Source organism: Hordeum vulgare, chromosome 5H, assembly GCF_904849725.1.
Source record: "Hordeum vulgare subsp. vulgare chromosome 5H, MorexV3_pseudomolecules_assembly, whole genome shotgun sequence".
Lineage (NCBI taxonomy): Eukaryota > Viridiplantae > Streptophyta > Magnoliopsida > Poales > Poaceae > Hordeum > Hordeum vulgare.
Window position 1 is genome coordinate 35,276,220 of NC_058522.1, and position 12,673 is coordinate 35,288,892.

The window sequence follows — 12,673 nt, forward strand, 5'->3', positions numbered from 1 at the left end:
ACAAATCTGTCTGGGCATGGCCGTGGCGGCGGCCAATGATGTCTACTACGCAACTTTCTCCTTGTAGACGTTATTGGGCCTCCAAGTGCAGAGGTTTGTAGGGCAGTAGCAATTTTCCCTCAAGTGGGTTACCTAAGGTTTATCAATCCGCGGGAGGCGTAGGATGAAGATGGTCTCTCTCAAGCAACCCTGCAACCAAATAACAATGAGTCTCTTGTGTCCCCAACACACCCAATACGATGGTAAGTTGTATAAGTGCACTAGTTCGGCGAAGAGATGGTGATACAAGTGCAATATGGATAGTAGATATAGGTTTTTGTAATATGAAAATATAAAAACAGCAAGGTAATTAATAATAAAAGTGAGCATGAACGGTATTGCAATGCGTGCAAAACGGCCTAGGGTTCATACTTTCACTAGTAGAAGTTCTCTCAATAATGATAACATAATTGGATCATATAACTAGCCCTCAACGTGCAACAAAGAGTCACTCCAAAGTCACTAATAGCGGAGAACAAACGAAGAGATTATTGTCGGGTACAAATCCACCACAAAGTTATTCTTTCTGATCGATCTATTCAAGAGCTCGTAGTAAAATAACACGAAGCTATTCTTTCCGCTCAATCAATCCTAGAGTTCGTACTAGAATAACACCTTAAGACACATATCAACCAAGACCCTAATGTCACCTAGATACTCCATTGTCACCTCAAGTATCCGTGGGCATGATTATACGATATGCATCACAAAATCTCAGAATCACCTATTCAATCAACACATAGAACTTCAAAGAGTGCCCCGAAGTTTCTACCGGAGAGTCAAAATGTGTGCCAACCCATATGCATAGGTTCCTGAGGTCACGAAACCCGCAGGTTGATCACCAAAACATACATCAAGTACTCACATGAATATCCCATTGTCACCACAGATAGACACGTGCAAGACATACATCAAGTGTTCTTAAAGACTCAATCCGATAAGATAACTTCAAAGGAAAAACTCAATTCATTACAAGAAGGGAGAGGGGGAAGAACATCATAGGATCCAACTATAGTAGCAAAGCCCGCGGTACATCGAGATCATGACATCTCAAGAACACGAGAGAGAGAGATCAAACACATAGCTACTGGTACATACCCTCATCCCCGAGGGAGAACTACTTCCTCCTCGTCATGGAGATCGCCGGGATGATGAAGATGGCCACCGGAGATGGATTCCCCCTCCGACAGGGTGCCGGAACAGGCTCCCGATTGGTTTTTGGTGGCTACAGAGGCTTGCGGCGGCGGAACTCCTGATCTAGGTTTATTTCTGGAGGTTTCTGTATTTATAGGAGCGGATGGCGTCGAGAACAAGTCAGGGGGACCCACGAGGGAGTCACGAGCCCCCCAGGCGCGCCCAGGGGGTGGTCGCGCCTCCCTGGCTCGTGGCTTCCTCGGGACTCCCCTCTGGTATCTTTTTCTTTTGGAATTTTTGATATTTTCCATAAAAAATCACGGCGAAAGTTTTATTCCGTTTGGACTCCGTTTGATATTCCTATCTGAAAAGGTCAAAAACAAGAAAAAAACAGGAACTGGCACTGGGCTCTAGGTAAATAGGTTAGTTCCAAAAATAATATAAAATTGCATATTCATGCATATAAAATATCCAAAGTTGATAATATAATAGCATGGAACGATAAAAAATTATAGATACGTTGGAGACGTATCAAGCATCCCCAAACTTAGTTCCAGCTCGTCCTCGAGCAGGTAAATGATAAAAACAGAATTTTTGATGTGAAATGCTACCTAACATATATTGTAACATGAATATTCAGATCCATATGATTCAAAGCAAAAAGTTTAATAGTGACATAAGAACAATAATACTTCAAGCATACTAACAAAGCAATCATGTCTTCTCAAAATAACATGGCCAAAGAAAGTTATCCCTACAATATCATATAGTCTGGCTATGCTCCATCTTCCCCACACAACGTATTTGAATCATGCACAACCCCGGTTTTATTTAAGCAATTGTTTTCACACTTTTACTTTCTCAAACCTTTTCAACTTTCACGCAATACATGAGCGTGAGCCATGGACATAACACTATAGGTGGAATAGAATATGGTGGAGGTTGTGAGGCAAAAAGGAGGAGATTGTCACATCAACTAGGCGTATCAACGGGCTATGGAGATGCCCATCAATAGATATCAATGTGAATGAGTAGGGATTGCCATGCAACATATGCACTAGAGCTATAAGTGTATGAAGGCTCAAAAATAAACTAAGTGGGTGTGCATCCAACTCGCTTGCTCACAAAGACCTAGGGCAATTTGAGGAAGCCCATCATTGGAATATACAAGCCAAGTTCTATAATGAAATTCACACTAGTATATGAAAGTGACAAAATATGAGACTCTCTATCATGAAGATCATGGTGCTACTTTGAAGCACAAGTGTGGTAAAGGATAGTAGCATTGTCCCTTCTCTCTTTTTCTCTCTTTTTTGTTTGGGCTCTTTGGCCTCTTTTTTTTTCATTTTTTTCATTCATTTTATTTTGGTGGCCTCTTTCGCCTCTTTTATTTTCTTTTTATTTTAAGTCCGGAGTCTCATCCCAACTTGTGAGGGAATCATAGCTTCCGTCCTTTCCTCACATGGGACAATGCTCTAATAATTATGATCATCACACTTTTATTTACTTACAACTTGATACTTAGAACAAAGATATGACTCTATATGAATGCCTCCGGCAGTGTACCGGGATGTGCAATGGCTCATGAGTGACATGTATGAAAGGTAACGGTGGCTTTGCCACAAATACGATGTCAACTAAATGATCATGCAAAGCAATATGAGAATGATGATGCGTGTCATAATAAACGGAACGGTGGAAGTTGCATGGCAATATATCTCAGAATGGCTATGGAAATGTCATGATGGGTAGGTATGGTGGCTGTTTTGAGGAAGGTATATGGTGGGTTTATGCACCGGCAAAAATTGCGCGGCACTAGAGAGGCTAGCAATGGTGGAAGGGTGAGAGTGCGTATATACCATGGGATCACATTAGTCAGAGAGAACTCACATACTTGTTGCGAAAGTTTTATTAGTAATCAAAACAAAGTGCTAGATGCATGCTCCTAGGGGAAGGGTTGGTAGGAGTTAACCATCGCGCGATCCCGACCGCCACACAAAGGATGACCATCAATAAAAACATCATGCTCCGACTTCCTAGCATAGCGGTTCACCATACATGCATGCTACGGGAATCACAAACTCTAACACAAGCATTTCGACCAATCCATAATTACTCACTAGCATGACTCTAATATCACTATCTTTATATCTCAAAACTATATGCAAAGAATCAAACTTCTCATAGTATTCGATGCACTCTATATGAAAGTTTTTATTATATCCCTCTTGGATGCCCATCATATTAGGACTAGATTCATAACCTAAGAAAATTACCATGCTGTTTAAGACTCTCAAAATGATATAAGTGAAGCATGAGAGTAAAAGAAAAACTACTCCAAAAGATATAAGTGAAAATCAATGAGTAGTTCAATAATTATTTGGCTATGTGAAGTCTCTCCCATCTAAGAATTTCAGATCCTAAGTAGCTTATTCAAACAAAATAAAATGACACTCCAAATATAGCACGAATCATGTGAAGAAGCAAAAACTTAGGTTCAACCGATACTAACCGATAATTGTTGAAGAAGAAAGGTGGGATGCCAACCGGGGCATCCCCAAGCTTAGGTGCTTGAGACTTCTTGAAATATGTATTGGGGATGACATGGGCATCCACAAGCTTGAGCTTTTGTGTCTCCTTAATTCCTTTCATATGATGGTCTCCAAAATCTTAAAACTTCATCCACACAAAACTCAACAAAAACTCGTGAGATAGGTTAGTATAAATCAATGCAAAACTTTATCATCCTCTACTGTAGTAAACCACTAAGATTATTATTTGAAATTTCATACTAAATGCCTCTGCATATTTAAAACTGCCACCATCGAATGGAATCATTAAACAAGCAAACATATGCGAACAATGCAAACATAACAGCAATCTGCCTAAATAGAACAGTCTGTGAAGAATGCAGCAAGATCCATACTTAATTAACTCCAAAAAACCTGAAATAATTCCATGCTGTATAGAATTTATAATAGCATACTGTGTACAAATTTCAAGTTATTCTGACATACAGAAAATTCTAGGGAATTTTTGCACTACAAGCAAACTTTCTGTTTTGGAACAGCAACGCCTAAACTTGCAAATTAAGCATGGTAAAGGCTATCCTTGACATTTTTATTGAACTAAATGATGAAAAACATTAATATAATAACAGCAAGCAAGTTCTAATAAAATAAAATGACGCTCCAAGCAAAACACATATCATGTGGTGAATAAAAATATAGCCCCAAGTAAAGTTACCGATGGATTGAAGACGAAAGAGGGGATGCCTTCCCGGGGCATCCCCAAGCTTAGGCTCTTTGGTGTCCTTGAATATGTCTTTGGGGTGCCTTGGGCACCCCCAATCTTATGCTCTTGCCACTCCTTGTTCCATAGTCCATCGAAACTCTACCCAAAACTTGAAAACTTCACAACACAAAACTTAACGGAACTTTGTGAAATGGGTTAGTATGATAACGAGCAAATCATTCACTTGGGTACTGTCAAAACAAGACTCATAATTATTTTCACACAATTACTACTGTATATTACTATTTCCACAATTTATATTACTCAATATAATCTATTGAAACACCAAAGCAAGCAAACTATGCATTGAAAACAGAATCTGTCAAAAACAGAACAGTCTGTAATGATCCGAATGATAACCATACTTCTGCACTTCCAAAAATTCTGAAAAAATTATGAAAATTAAGGAAATTTGTATATAAATCAGAAGCAAAAAGAATAAACCTAAAACCACACTATGGATATAAATTATAAATGATTTCGCGAGCGCAAAGTTTCTGTCTTTTTTAGCATGATCAAACAACTATCACCCAAACTAATCATAAAGGCTTTACTTGGCACTTTATTGAAACTAAGGCAATAAAGCATGATTAATACAGTAGCTTAATCATTTTAACACACAAAAACAGTAAGGATACATATTGGGTTGTCTCCCAACAAGCACTTTTCTTTAATGCCTTTCAAGCTAGGCATGATGATTTCAATGATGCTCACATAATAGATAAGGATTGAAACATAATGGAAGCATCATGAAGCATATGACTAGCACATTGAAGTCTAACCCACTTCATATGCATAGGGATTTTTTGAAAAAACAATTTATTGGAGCAAGAATCAACTAGCATAGGAAGGCAAAACAAGCATGACTTCAAAAATTTCAACACATAGAGAGGAAACTTGATGTTATTGCAATATGTAGAGGCATATGATCTCTCTCATAATAATTTCAGTAGCATAATGAATTAATTAAACAATATAACCGGCACCTAAAGCATTCTTTTCATGATCTACAAGCATAGAAATTTTACTACTCTCCACATAAGAAAATTTATTCTCATCGATAGTAGTGGGAGTATCGTAAAAGACTTGAATACTACAAATAGTTTCCACATTAAAAGAGCAATGTTTAGCAAAAGTATACTCATAATTGTGAAAAGTTTTATAATCATTCTTCTTCATAGCATAAGTATCATCACAATAATCATCATAGATAGGAGGTATGCAATAATCATAGTAAATTTCATCACTCAAAGTGGGGGGACTAAAAGGATCATCTTCTTTTAACGTAGCATCCTCATGCTTGGGACAAACATTAATTGTAGCAAATATATTCTCAAACATGTCATTCTCGTCAAATATAGCATCCCCAAGCTTGTGGTTTTGCATATCATAGACATAATTACTCTCATCATTAATAGTATGAATAGCACCAATAATATAGCAATTATTAGCATCCTCCACATTTATTTTTGATTCATTCTCATGAGGCATATCAATAGTAGGAGCAACATTATTTGGGAGAGATACCTTTTTACCTTTACCTTTTCTTCTTTTCTTCTTCTTCACCCCATCATGTGAAGGTTTACTTAATTTTTCCAAGCTTCTTTTTGGAGAGGTTGGTTGAATAGAAAGCTCCTCCTCGTTACCTGATTCATCATAAGAAATAATAGGAGGGTATTGGGAAACCTCTTCCCCTTCGTTAGTATTATCTTTATCTTCCATTTGTTTTCTTGCCTTTAAGCAATTGGCAATATAAGGATTCTCAATGCAATTTACCGCACAATATAAATAAATTTCTTCTAGATCATAATCAAGCATTTTCATGACAGCCCAATCTGGGAGGCTCTTAGTTATACGTTTCATTTCTTCATATCTCAGAAGCAAACTAAGTTCATTATGATACGCAAGGGAAATCAAGTCATCACAATTTTTGGACACGATTTGATCATGAAACAATTTGCATTGGAGATTTAAATGACCATGTTCATTGCAAAGTTCACAAGGACGGCTATCAGTATTAAATATTTCAGCACAATCATCTAGCCTCACATGCAACAACTTAGTTTCTAAATACTTATGCGTCTTACAAAATCTATCTTCTCTTTTTGGTATATATTTGCAAACTCTATGTATTCCACAGAAATCAACATGCTTATAGGAAATATTTTCATCATAAATAGTGCAATCACAATTAGCATCATGGATATTCAAAGTATTCATACTAAAAACATTGCAATCATGCTCATCCTTCACATATTTTATGCCAAGCATCCTATGTAATTCTTCTTCTAGCACTTGCGCACAATTTTGTTTTCCATCATTTTCACGAAAGACATTAAAAATATGAAGCATATTAGGTTACCTTAATTCCATTTTTTTGTAGTTTTCTTTAAATAAAATAAACTAGTGATAAAACAAGAAACTAAAAGATTCGATTGCAAGCTCTAAAGATATACCTTCAAGTGCTAACCTCCCCGACAACGACGCCAGAAAGGAGCTTGATGTCTACTACGCAACCTTCTCCTTGTAGACGTTGTTGGGCCTCCAAGTGCAGAGGTTTTTAGGAGAGTAGCAATTTTCCCTCAAGTGGGTGACCTAAGGTTTATCAATCCGCGGAAGGCGTAGGATGAAGATGGTCTCTCTCAAGCAACCCTGCAACCAAATAACAAAGAGTCTCTTGTGTCCCCAACACACCCAATACGATGGTAAGTTGTATAGGTGCACTAGTTCGGTGAAGAGATGGTGATACAAGTGAAATATGGATAGTAGATATAGGTTTTTGTAATCTGAAAATATAAAAACAGCAAGGTAATTAATAATAAAAGTGAGCACGAAAGGTATTGCAATGCGTGGAAACAAGGCCTAGGGTTCATACTTTCACTAGTAGAAGTTCTCTCAACAATGATAACATAATTGGATCATATAACTAGCCCTCAACGTGCAACAAAGAGTCACTCCAAACTCACTAACAGCGGAGAACAAATGAAGAGATTATTGTCGGGTACGAATCCACCACAAAGTTATTCTTTTTGATCGATCGATTCAAGAGTCCGTAGTAAAATAACATGAAGCTATTCTTTCCGTTCAATCTATCCTAGAGTTCGCACTAGAATAACACCTTAAGACACATATCAACCAAGACCCTAATGTCACCTAGATACTCCATTGTCACCTCAAGTATCCGTGGGCATGATTATACGATATGCATCACACAATCTCAGAATCATCTATTCAACCAACACATAGAACTTCAAAGAGTGCCCCGAAGTTTCTACCGAGAGTCAAAATGTGTGCCAACCCATATGCATAGGTTCCCGAGGTCACGAAACCCGCAGGTTGATCACCAAAACATACATCAAGTACTCACATGAATATCCCATTGTCACCACAGATAGACACGTGCAAGACATACATCAAGTGTTCTTAAAGACTCCATCCGATAAGATAACTTCAAAGGGAAAACTCAATTCATTACAACAAGGGAGAGGGGGAAGAACATCATAGGATCCAACTATAGTAGCAAAGCCCGCGGTACATCGAGATCATGACATCTCAAGAACACGAGAGAGAGAGATCAAACACATAGCTACTGGTACATACCCTCATCCCCGAGGGAGAACTACTTCCTCCTCGTCATGGAGATCGTCGGGATGATGAAGATGGCCACCGGAGATGATTTCCCCTCCGGCAGGGTGCCGAAACGGGCTCCTGATAGGTTTTTGGTGGCTATAGAGGCTTGCGGCGGCGGAACTCCTGATCTAGGTTTATTTCTGGAGGTTTCTGTATTTATAGGAGCGGATGGCATCGAGAACAAGTTAGGGGGACCCACGAGGGAGTCACGAGCCCCCAGGCGCGCCCAGGGGGGTGGGCGCGCCTCCCTGGCTTGTGGCTTCCTCGGGACTCCGCTCTCGTATATTTTTCTTCTGGTATTTTTGATATTTTCCATAAAAAATCACGGCAAAAGTTTTATTTCGTTTGGACTCCGTTTGATATCCCTATCTGAAAAAGGTCATAAACAAGAAAAAAACAGGAAGTGGCACTGGGCTCTAGGTCAATAGGCCAGTCCCAAAAATAATATAAAATAGCATATTCATGCATATAAAACATCCAAAGTTGATAATATAATAGCATAGAACGATAAAAAATTATAGATACGTTGGAGACGTATCAGCCAACCAGGCCAAGGTGAGGCGGTCGTGGCTGTGGGGGCAGCCACAACGACAGCTATGGCGGCGGCCATGGCAACCAAGCTGGAGGTGGCGTCTACAACAACTACCAAAACCGCAACAACAATAAATTTGATGCTATTTATCAAATCTGTAAGAAACCCAAGAACATTGCAAAATACTGCAGGTGGCGCTATGCAGAGGACAACTCGAGGAAACAGAAAGTGGCTGCTGCTGTTGACACCTCCTATGGAGTTGACACAAACTGGTATGCTGACTCGGGTGCTACCGATCATATAACCGGTGATCTTGAGAAGATCACCATGCATGAAAGGTACAACGGCAATGAACAAGTCCACAACGCTGATGGTGCAGGCATGGAGATTAGTCATGTTGGTCATTCCGTTATTAAAACCCCTCACAAAAACCTCTATCTTAATAATGTTCTTCATGTTCCTAGCACTAACAAAAGTCTTCTTCCGTTCACCGCATAGCCCTTGATAATAATGTTTTTCTAGAGTTTCACCCCTTCTTCTTCTTGATTGAGGATTAGGTCACAAGGAGAATTCTTTATCGAGGTAGATGCGTGGATGGGCTCTACCCGCTGATCCCCAAGTTTAGGAGACTTAATAAACAAGTGCTCCGTGTCATCAAACTCTCCTTGGATAGATGGCATCATCGTTTAGGCCACCCTGCCTTTTCTATTGTTTAGCAAGTTCTTAGCAAAAATAAACTCCCATGTGTTGGTGATACGTCCCAAACGTATCTATAATTTTTGCTTGTTCCATGATCTTTTGGGTGACATTGTTACATGTTTTGCTACACTTTTATATCATTTTAAACATATTTGGACTAACCTACTAACTCAGTGCACCTAATGCCAGTTTCTATCTGCTGATGTCTTTTTTGCAGGGGCTTTTACCCAATTTTCGGAAGCCCGAAAAAATCCAGAAAAAATATTAAAAAAATCAGCGAAACAGAAGCTTCGGGGTCACCGAAGGAGGGCCAGAGGGGGGCCAGGGGCCTCCCAGGCGGCCTGCTGGCGCGGCCAGGGCCCAGGCCGCGCCAGGAGGTCGCCTGGGTGGGCCCCACCTCCTCCGGTGCCCTCCTTTGGCCTATATTTAGACTTCCGTGAGGAAACCCTCACATACTTTCTGGAATCACGAATTTCTCCATCATTCTGCCGCCGCAACGCTTCCAAGATCGGGAGCGTTAGGAGACCTCTTTCCGGCACCGCGCCGGAGGGAGGATTGACCTCCGAGAGCTTCTCCACCGTCATGGACGCTTCCCGGATGTGCCATGAGTAGTTTCCCTTGGACCATGAGTCCATGACCAGTAGCTATATGATGTCTTCTCTCCAATCTTGTGCTTCAATGGTTAGTCCTTGTGAGCTGCCCTACATGATCAAGGCATCTATGTAATTCTCTTGCTTTTGCTATGCTCGGTTTGTTGGGATCCGATGGATTATGAGATTATGTTCAGATTGTTATGAGTTATATATTTGATTATCTTTTTATATTATGTTCCTTAGTGATTCTTGCATGTTCTCCGTTGCTTTTTATTGCTTTGGCCAAGTAGTAGATCGTAACTCCAAGAAGGAGCGTTATGCATGATTGTGGGTTCGGGCCCCTCGATGTCTAGCTTGAGTGACAGAAACATGAGACTAGGGAATGTGCTTGTTGCCATTAGGGATAAAACAACGGTGCTTGTGACCATGGTTGCAAGGATTGTTTACCTTACACATAGTTTGTTAATGCAGTTGTCCGTTGCTTTGAGTTTACACTCTGGGTGGGGCTCGCAACTTAATATCGGAGAGATGTTCTAGATAGATATCTCAAGGTGGATGATTAGTAAGTAGATGCTTATGAATAAACAATCTACTTGTCTTGGCGTACTGCCCATTACTATTGAACCTCATACTATCAAGGAGCATAATTAGCATTGCGGTGCGATCATAATTCTGTCAATTGCCCAACTGTGATTTGTTTACCCCAACATAGTTGTTTATCGTCTTTTGGGAGAGAGACATCACTAGCGAACATCATGTGACTCTGGTCCATATCACCATGTGTAGTGCCCCAGATGTAAACCTTGCCATATGTGGAACCTATTGCATGTGGGTCCACCTTGTCAGTGATTTTGATGTTATCATTTGTGCCATGATTTCATGTGTGTCACCTTGTTTTGATTTCCCTTTGCATGCATGCATCCCATCCATCCTATGTCTTGTGTTTGTGCCTTTGTGAATCCATGTGTGTTTGTGGTGTGATGAATATGTCATGGTTGTTAGTGCATGTGAGTGATGGAGTGGTGCAATTGCTAGTAGGAACTATGTGGTTTGCATAGGCTTCAAACCCTCTCCCTCTTTTCATCTCAAGCCCAATTTTTACTTGATCCTTCCCTGTTTTAAAAATGTCCATGATTTAGTATATTTTGTGGTGATTGTGGAGATAGGTATTTGTTGTTTTAAACTTTGTTTGAGAGGTGCTATATATTCATAAAACAGTGGTATAAATACTGTTTTTGTAAATATTTGCTTGCCACTAAAATCCCTTTTCTGTTTTATTAAAATAGGTCTTATTTTTCTATCTCCAGGAATGTGCTTGTGATATTTTTATCACTTGTATATTTCCTTGTGCATTTCTTCTTCTCTATTTGTTTTTCTGTAAATAGGATATCTAAGGGAGTTATTTTTTTCCCTTATCTGCCGCCACAGGTAGGCTCTCTCCCTCCTTGGTCGGCCCATCTTCTCCCTCTCACGCGCACAGAGCCCACACCCGCGTCCCTATCTTCCTCCTCTCGACGTCATCTCTGTACGACTGCATCTCCTCCTCCCGTTCCTCCATAGCACGATCCAGTGGTCAAGCGCCCTCCACGAGGTAATATAAGACGCAGGGAACCCTCCTCCTTCCCTAGGTTTCCCTCTCCTTCCCCCAGTGCGCCGCCACCATCTCTCTTCTTGTTCCTCCCCTCTGGTAAGTCTCTGTTCGAGTAGCAGAGAGAGAGAGAGAGAGATCAGCCCCGCCGCGTCTACCCCGCCGTCTCCATCGAGCATCGCCGGCCGCCATGTCCAGGAGCTCGGGGCTCGGCCCCGCGTTCCATTCCCGTCGTCGGTAGCGTCGGGGAGCGGCCGCACCGACGGGGGCGAGCTCTTCTCCGCCGCGAACCCGGTGGTCTGCCTCCACTTCTTCAGATCGACAGCAGGTCGTTCTTCTTCCTCGCCGGGCCTCTTCTCCGGTCGGCTCCCCTCCTTCCTTCCCCAAGGTGAGGAGCAACCTCCCCTTCCTTCTCCCCTCGGCTCCGCCCTAGGTTCGTAGTGGGCTGCGCCGTGCTTCTCTCGCAGTTGCTCGGCAGCAGGATGTGTGTGTACGTGTTGCACTGACCGTTGGAGCAGGCAGAGTAGACTTTCGTCGTTCGTGTCGATGTAGGCAAGGTAGCCCCGCGGCTGTGCGTAGATAGTAGCAGGGGATCCTTCTCCTCGGGTCGCTTCGGTTCCTCCGGGAGCAGCTGCAGCAATAGGACGTCGGCGAACTCCCTGTCGCCGTGCACCTCCGTCGAAGCAAAGCAGTAGCTTCTTCAGCTTGTGTGCGTGTTGTTCTCTGCAGGCGTGGTTTGTAGTTGGTAGTGGTAGTAGGGTTCCTCCTCCCCCTCGTAGCGCCAACCCAGTTTGGCAGGTCACCCTCGAGCGGCGCAGCGGCAGCAGTTGCTCGCCACGGCGTCTTCTCTGTCGCCGGCGCGCAGTTGTGGAGCAGGGACAACGATGGTGTTGGTATTTCTTGTTTCAGGTCCTTCCTCTATCAGATGTCGATGCGGTAGCGCAGTGGTAGTGACTCCTGTTGGTCATCGAGAGGTGCAGGGTTCGAGTCCCCGGTGGTGCACCCCCCTTTTTGGGTTTTATTTCCCTGTTCGTTAGTAGTAGCAGCAGCAAGAGGGTCAACTTGCTATGTGCCCCTCTCTCTGTCAAAACCATGACAGTAGCAGAGTGGTTGCACCACACGGCAGCAATCAGGAGGCCCTGGGTTCGAATCCGAGGCCAATCC